A 7,041-nucleotide genomic window follows, 5' to 3' on the forward strand; every position below is an offset into this window, starting at 1 on the left:
TCAATTTCTTCAATTGGAGCAAACAACTTTGAGCTTAAGCCTCAATTAGTTTCTCTAATGCAGCAAAATTGCAAGTTTCATGGAATTCCAATGGAAGATCCTCATCAGTTTTTAGCTGAATTCTTGCAAATCTATGACACTGTCAAGACCAATGGAGTTGATCCTGAGGTCTACAGGCTTATGCTTTTCCCTTTTGCTGTAAGAGAACCTGGTTGGATTCACAACCTAAGGAAAGCCTGAACTCTTGGGATAAGCTGGTCAGTGCTTTCCTGGCCAAATTCTTTCCACCTCAAAAGATGAGCAAGCTTAGAGTGGAAATCCAAACCTTCAGACAGAAGAAAGGAGAGTCCCTCTATGAAGCTTGGGAAAGATATAAGTAACTGATCAAAAGGTGTCCTACTGATATGCTTCCAGAATGGAGCATCATATGTGGTGCGCAGAAATTGTGATTACACTTTAATTATGTAAAATTCATCGCTCTTTCTTTCCCTGGTAATGGCGCCAAAAACATGATGCCAATACCATGATTCACAACTTCGCACAACTAACCAGCAAGTGCACTGGGTCGTCCAAGTAATACCTTACGTGAGTAAGGGTCGAATCCCACGGAGATTGTTGGTATGAAGCAAGCTATGGTCACCTTGTAAATCTCAGTCAGGTGGATATAAGACAATAATGGGTTTTCGAAAATAAATAATAGAATAGGGATAGAGGTACTTATGTAAATCATTGGTAGGAATTTCAGATAAGCGAATGGAGATGCTTTTCGTTCCTCTGAACCTCTGCTTTCCTGCTATCTTCATCCAATCAGTCTTACTCCTTTCCATGACTGGCTTTATGTGATACATCACCACTGTCAATGGCTATTTTCGGTCTTCTCTCGGGAAAATGATCCAAATGCCCTGTCACGGCACGGCTAATCGTCTGGAGGCATCACCCTTGTCAATGGTTTCATCTTATCCTCTCAGTGAAAATGGTCAACGCACCCTGTCACAGCACGACTATTCATCTGTCGGTTCTCAATCATGCTGGAATAGGATTTACTATCCTTTTGCGTCTGTCACTACGCCCAGCAATCGCGAGTTTGGAGCTCGTCACAGTCATTCAATCATTGAATCCTACTCGGAATACCACAGACAAGGTTTAGACCTTCCGGATTCTCTTGAATGTCACCATCATTCTAGCTTACACCACGAAGATTCTGATTAAGAAAGCTAAGAGATACTCATTCAATTCTAATGTAGAACGGAAGTGGTTGTCAGGCACGCATTCATAGGGAATGATGATGATTGTCACGTTCATCACATTCAGGTTGAAGTGCGAATGAATATCTTAGAAGCGAAATAAGATGAATTGAATAGAAAACAGTAGTATTTTGCATTAATCTTTGAGGAACAGCAGAGCTCCACACCTTAATCTATGGAGTGTAGAAACTCTACCGTTAAAAATACATAAGTGAAAGGTCCAGGCATGGCCGAATGGCCAGCCCCTCTGATCTAAGAACCAGGCGTCCAAAGATGTTCCAGAGATTCAAAGATGTCAAATACAATAGTGAAATGTCCTATTTATAATAAACTAGCTACTAGGGTTTACAGAAGTAAGTAATTGATGCATAAATCCACTTCCGGGCCCACTTGGTGTGTGCTTGGGCTGAGCTTGAGTGTTGCACGTGTAGAGGTCCTTCTTGGAGTTGAACGCCCAAACTGGCACTGGACGCCAGATTTGGGCAGAGAGCTGGAGTTGAACGCCAGTTTTCGTCATCTAAACTTGGCCAAAGTATGGACTATTATATATTTCTGGAAAGCCCTGGATGTCTACTTTCCAACGCAATTGGAAGCGCGCCATTTCGAGTTCTGTAGCTCCAGAAAATCCACTTTGAGTGCAGGGAGGTCAGAATCCAACAGCATCAGCAGTCCTTCTTCAACCTCTAAATCTGATTTTTGCTCAAGTCCCTCAATTTCAGCCAGAAAATACCTGAAATCACAGAAAAACACACAAACTCATAGTAAAGTCTAGAAATGTGAATTTAACATAAAAACTAATGAAAACATCCCTAAAAGTAACTAGATCCTACTAAAAACATACTAAAAACAATGCCAAAAAGCATATAAATTATCCGCTCATCACAACACCAAACTTAAATTGTTGCTTGTCCCCAAGCAACTGAAAATCAAATAGGATAAAAAGAAGAGAATATACTATAAATTCCAAACTATCAATGAAACATAGCTTTAATCATATGAGCGGGACTTATAGCTTTTTGCCTCTTGAATAGTTTTGGCATCTCACTTTATCCATTGAAGTTCAGAATGATTGGCATCTATAGGAACTCAGAGTTTAGATGGTGTTATTGACTCTCCTAGTTCAGTATGATGATTCTTGAACACAGCTATTTTATGAGTCTTGGCCGTGGCCCTAAGCACTTTGTTTTCCAGTATTACCACCGGATACATAAATGCCACAGACACATAACTGGGTGAACCTTTTCAGATTGTGACTCAGCTTTACTAAAGTCCCCAATTAGAGGTGTCCAGGGTTCTTAAGCACACTCTTTTTTTTTTTTTTGCTTTGGACCTTGATTTTAACCGCTCAATCTCAAGTTTTCACTTGACACCTACACGCCACAAGCACATGGTTAGGGACATCTTGGTTTAGCCACTTAGACCAGGATTTTATTCCTTTAGGCCCTCCTATCCACTGATGCTCAAAGCCTTGGGATCCTTTTTATTTGCCCTTGCCTTTTGGTTTTAAGGGTTATTGGCTTTTTGCTCTTGCCTCTTGGTTTTAAGAGCTTTTGGCTTTTTCTGCTTGCTTTTTCTTTTTCTTTCTATTTTTTTTCGCCTATTTTTTGTCTGCAAGCTTTGTTCTTTGCTGCTTTTTCTTGCTTCAAGAATAATTTTTATGATTTTTCAGATTATCAAATAACATGTCTCCTAGTCATCATTCTTTCAAGAGCCAACATATTTAACATTCTTAAACAAAAACTTCAAAAGACATATGCACTGTTCAAGCATACATTCAGAAAACAAGAAGCATTGTCACCACATCAATATAATTAAGCTAAGTTCAAGGATAAATTCGAAACTCATGTACTTCTTGTTCTTTTGAATTAAAACATTTTTCATTTAAGAGAGGTGATGGATTCATAGGACATTCATAACTTTAAGACAAAGTTACTAACTACTAATGATCATGTAATGAAGACACAAACATAGATAAGCACATAACAAAGAAAACGAAAAACAGAAGAAATAGAACAAAGAATGAATCCACCTTAGTGATGGTGGCGTTTCCTTCTTGAGGAACCAATGATGTCCTTGAGCTCTTCTATGTCTCTTCCTTGTCTTTGTTGCTCCTCCCTCATTGCTTTTTGATCTTCTCTTATTTCATGGAGCATGATGGAGTGCTCTTGATGTTCCACCCTTAATTGTCCCATATTAGAACTCAATTCTCCTAGGGAGGTGTTGATTTGCTCCCAATAGTTTTGTGGAGGAAAGTGCATTTGAGGCATCTCTGGGATCTCATAGTGATGAGCTTCATACGCCTCTTGAGCTCCATGAATGGGCTCTCTTGCTTGCTCCATATTTTTTTTAGTGATGGGCTTGTCCTCTTTAATTAGGATATCTCCCTCTATGTCAATCCCAGCCGAATTGCATAGGTGGCAAATGAGGTGAGGAAAGGCTAACCTTGCCATAGTGGAGGACTTGTCAGCCACCTTGTAGAGTTCTTGAGGTATAATCTCATGAACTTCCACCTCTTCTCCAATCATGATGCTATGGATCATGATGGCCCGGTCTATAGTAACTTCAGACCGGTTGCTAGTGGGAATGATTGAGCATTGAATGAACTCCAACCATCCTCTAGCTACAGGCTTGAGGTCCAATCTTCTTAGTTGAACCGGCTTGCCTTTGGAGTCAATCTTCCATTGAGCTCCTTCTACACATATGTCCATAAGGACTTGGTCCAACCTTTGATCAAAGTTGACTCTCCTTGTGTAGGGGCGTGCGTTCTCTTCCATGTTTGACAAGTTGAACGCCAACCTCACATTTTCTGGACTAAAATCCAAGTATTTCCCCCGAACCATTGTAACATAGTTCTTTGGATCCGGGTTCTTACTTTGATCATGGTTCTTGGTGATCCATGCATTAGCATAGAACTCTTGAACCATTAGGATGCCGACTTGTTGGATGGGATTTGTTAGAACTTCCCAACCTCTTCTTTGAATTTCATGTCGGATCTCCGGATACTCATTTCTTTTGAGTTTGAAAGGGACCTTAGGGATCACCTTCTTCTTGGCCACAACATCATAGAAGTGGTCTTGATGGGCTTTGGAGATGAATCTTTCCATCTCCTATGACTCGGATGTGGAAGCTTTTGTCTTCCCTTTCCCCTTTCTAGAGGATTCTCTGGTCTTAGGTGCCATCAATGGTAATGGAAAAACAAAAAGCTTATGCTTTTACCACACCAAACTTAGAATATTGCTCACCCTCGAGCAATAAAAGAAAGAATAGATGAAGAAGAAGAAGAAATTGAGGAGAGGGAGAGTGGGAAGTGTTTCGGCCAAGAAGGGTGTAGAGGGGTGTGTTGTGTGAATTTGATGAAGAATGGAGGGCTTTATATAGGGAAGGGAGGGGGGTTAAGGTTCGGCCATATGGGTGGTTTGGGTGGGAAATTGGTTTTGAATTTTGAAGGTAGGTGGAGTTTATGAGGTAGGTTTATGGGGAAGAGTGGATGATGGATGTGAGTGGTGAAGAGGTGATGGGGTAGAGAGATTGAGGTGATTGGTGAAGGATTTTTGGGGAAGAGTGTTTATGGGATTGTGTGAAAGAGAGTGGTGAGAAGAAGTGAGTGGAGGTAGGTGGGGATCCTGTGGGGTCCACAGATCATGAGATGATCCTGTGGGGTCCACAGATCCTGAGGTGTCAAGGATTTGCATCCCTGCACCAATTAGGCATGTAAAATGCCTTTGTACACAACTCTGGGCGTTCAGCGCCAGGTTGGTGCCCATTTTGGGCGTTCAACGCCCATTTGTTGCCATTTCTGGCGTTGAACGCCAGAACCATGCTTGTTCTGGGCGTTCAGCGCCAGGATGCTGCCCATTTTGGGCGTTCAGCGCCAGAACCATGCTCTGTTCTGGCGTTGAACGCCAGGCAGATGCTCCTCCAGGGTGTGATTTTTCTTCTGCTATTTTTGATTCCGTTTTCAATTTTTATATTTATTTTGTGACTCCACATGATCATGAACCTATAAAGACATATAACTAAGAAAAATATAGTTAGATAAATAAAAATTGGGTTGCCTCCCAACAAGCGCTTCTTTAATGTCAATAGCTTGACAGTGGGCTCTCATGGAGCCTCACAGATGTTCAGAGCATTGTTGAAACTCTCCAACACCAAACTTAGAGTTTGGATATGGGAGTTCAACACCAAACTTAGAGTTTGGTTGTGGCCTCCCAACACCAAACTTAGAGTTTGACTGTGGGGGCTTTGTTTGACTCTGCTTTGAGAGAAGCTTTTTCTGCTTCCTCTCCATGGATGCAGAGAGAGATCCTTGAGTTGTAAACACAAGGTTGTCCTTATTTAATTGAAGGATCAATTCTCCTCTGTCCACATCAATCACAGCTCTTGCTGTGGCTAGGAAAGGTCTTTCTAGGATGATGGATTCATCCTCTTCCTTTCCAGTATCCAGGACTATGAAATCAGCAGGGATGTAAAGGCCTTCAACCTTTACTAACACGTCCTCTACTTGTCCATAAGCCTGTTTTCTTGAATTGTCTGCCATCTCTAATGAGATTTTAGCAGCTTGCACCCCATAGATTCCCAGTTTCTCTATTACAGAGAGGGGCATGAGGTTTATCCCTGAACCAAGGTCACACAGAGCCTTAAAGATCATGGTGCCTATGGTACAAGGTATTATGAACTTTCCAGGATCCTGTCTCTTCTGAGGCTATGTCAGTTGATCCAGATCACTTAGTTCATTGATGAACAAGGGAGGTTCAACTTCCCAAGTATCAATGCCAAATAATTTGGCATTTAGCTTCATGATTGCACCAAGAAACTTGGCAGTTTGCTCTTCAGTAACATCCTCATTCTCTTCAGAAGAGGAATACTCATCAGAGCTCATGAATGGCATAAGGAGGTTCAATGGAATCTCTATGGTCTCCAGATGAGTCTCAGATTCCTTAGGTTCCTCAGAGGGAAACTCCTTATTGATCACTGGACGTCCCAGGAGGTCTTCCCCCTTGGGATTCACGTCCTCCTCTCCCTCTTTGGGTTTGGCCATTTTGCTTATGTCAATGGCCTTGCACTCTCCTTTTGAATTTTCTTCTGTATTGCTTGGGAGAGTACTAGGAGGGATTTTAGTGATCCTTTTACTCAGCTGGCCCACTTGTGCTTCCAGATTTCTAATGGAAGACCTTGTTTCATTCATCAAACTTACAATGGCCTTAGATAGATCAGAGACTAAGTTTGCTAAATTAGAAGTGTTTTGTTCAGAGTTCTCTATCTGTTGCTGAGTGGATGATGGAAAGGGTTTATTATTGTTAAACCTGTTTCTTCCACCATTATTGAAGCCTTGTTGAGGCTTTTGATCCTTCCATGAGAAATTTGGATGATTTCTCCATGATGAGTTATAGGTGTTTCCATAAGGTTCACCTAAGTAATTCACCTCTGCTATTGCAGGGCTCTCAGGATCATAAGCTTCTTCTTCAGAAGATGCCTCTTGAGTACTGTTGGATGCAGCTTGCATTCCATTCAGACTATGAGAAATCATATTGACTTGCTGAGTCAATATTTTGTTCTGAGCCAATATGGCATTCAGAGTATCAACCTCAAGAACTCCCTTCTTCATAGGCGTCCCATTATTCATAGGATTCCTTTCAGAAGTGTACATGAACTGGTTATTTGCAACCATGTCAATGAGTTCTTGAGCTTCTGCAGGCATTTTCTTTAGGTGAATGGATCCACCTGCAGAGGTATCCAATGACATCTTAGATAACTCAGACAGACCATCATAGAATATATCCAGGATGGTCCATTCTGA

General features: G+C 41.4%; 1 non-coding gene across 1 annotated transcript; it reads right to left on the reverse strand.

Moving 5' to 3' along the window:
* Positions 1 to 302: 302 nt before the first annotated feature.
* LOC112774207 (small nucleolar RNA R71) lies at positions 303 to 410 on the reverse strand. The gene has a single exon (XR_003188706.1). It is a non-coding gene; the product is annotated as a small nucleolar RNA R71 (small nucleolar RNA).
* Between the last annotated feature and the right edge of the window lie 6,631 nt (positions 411 to 7,041).

This window comes from Arachis hypogaea, chromosome 18 (genome assembly GCF_003086295.3).
Source record: "Arachis hypogaea cultivar Tifrunner chromosome 18, arahy.Tifrunner.gnm2.J5K5, whole genome shotgun sequence".
Lineage (NCBI taxonomy): Eukaryota > Viridiplantae > Streptophyta > Magnoliopsida > Fabales > Fabaceae > Arachis > Arachis hypogaea.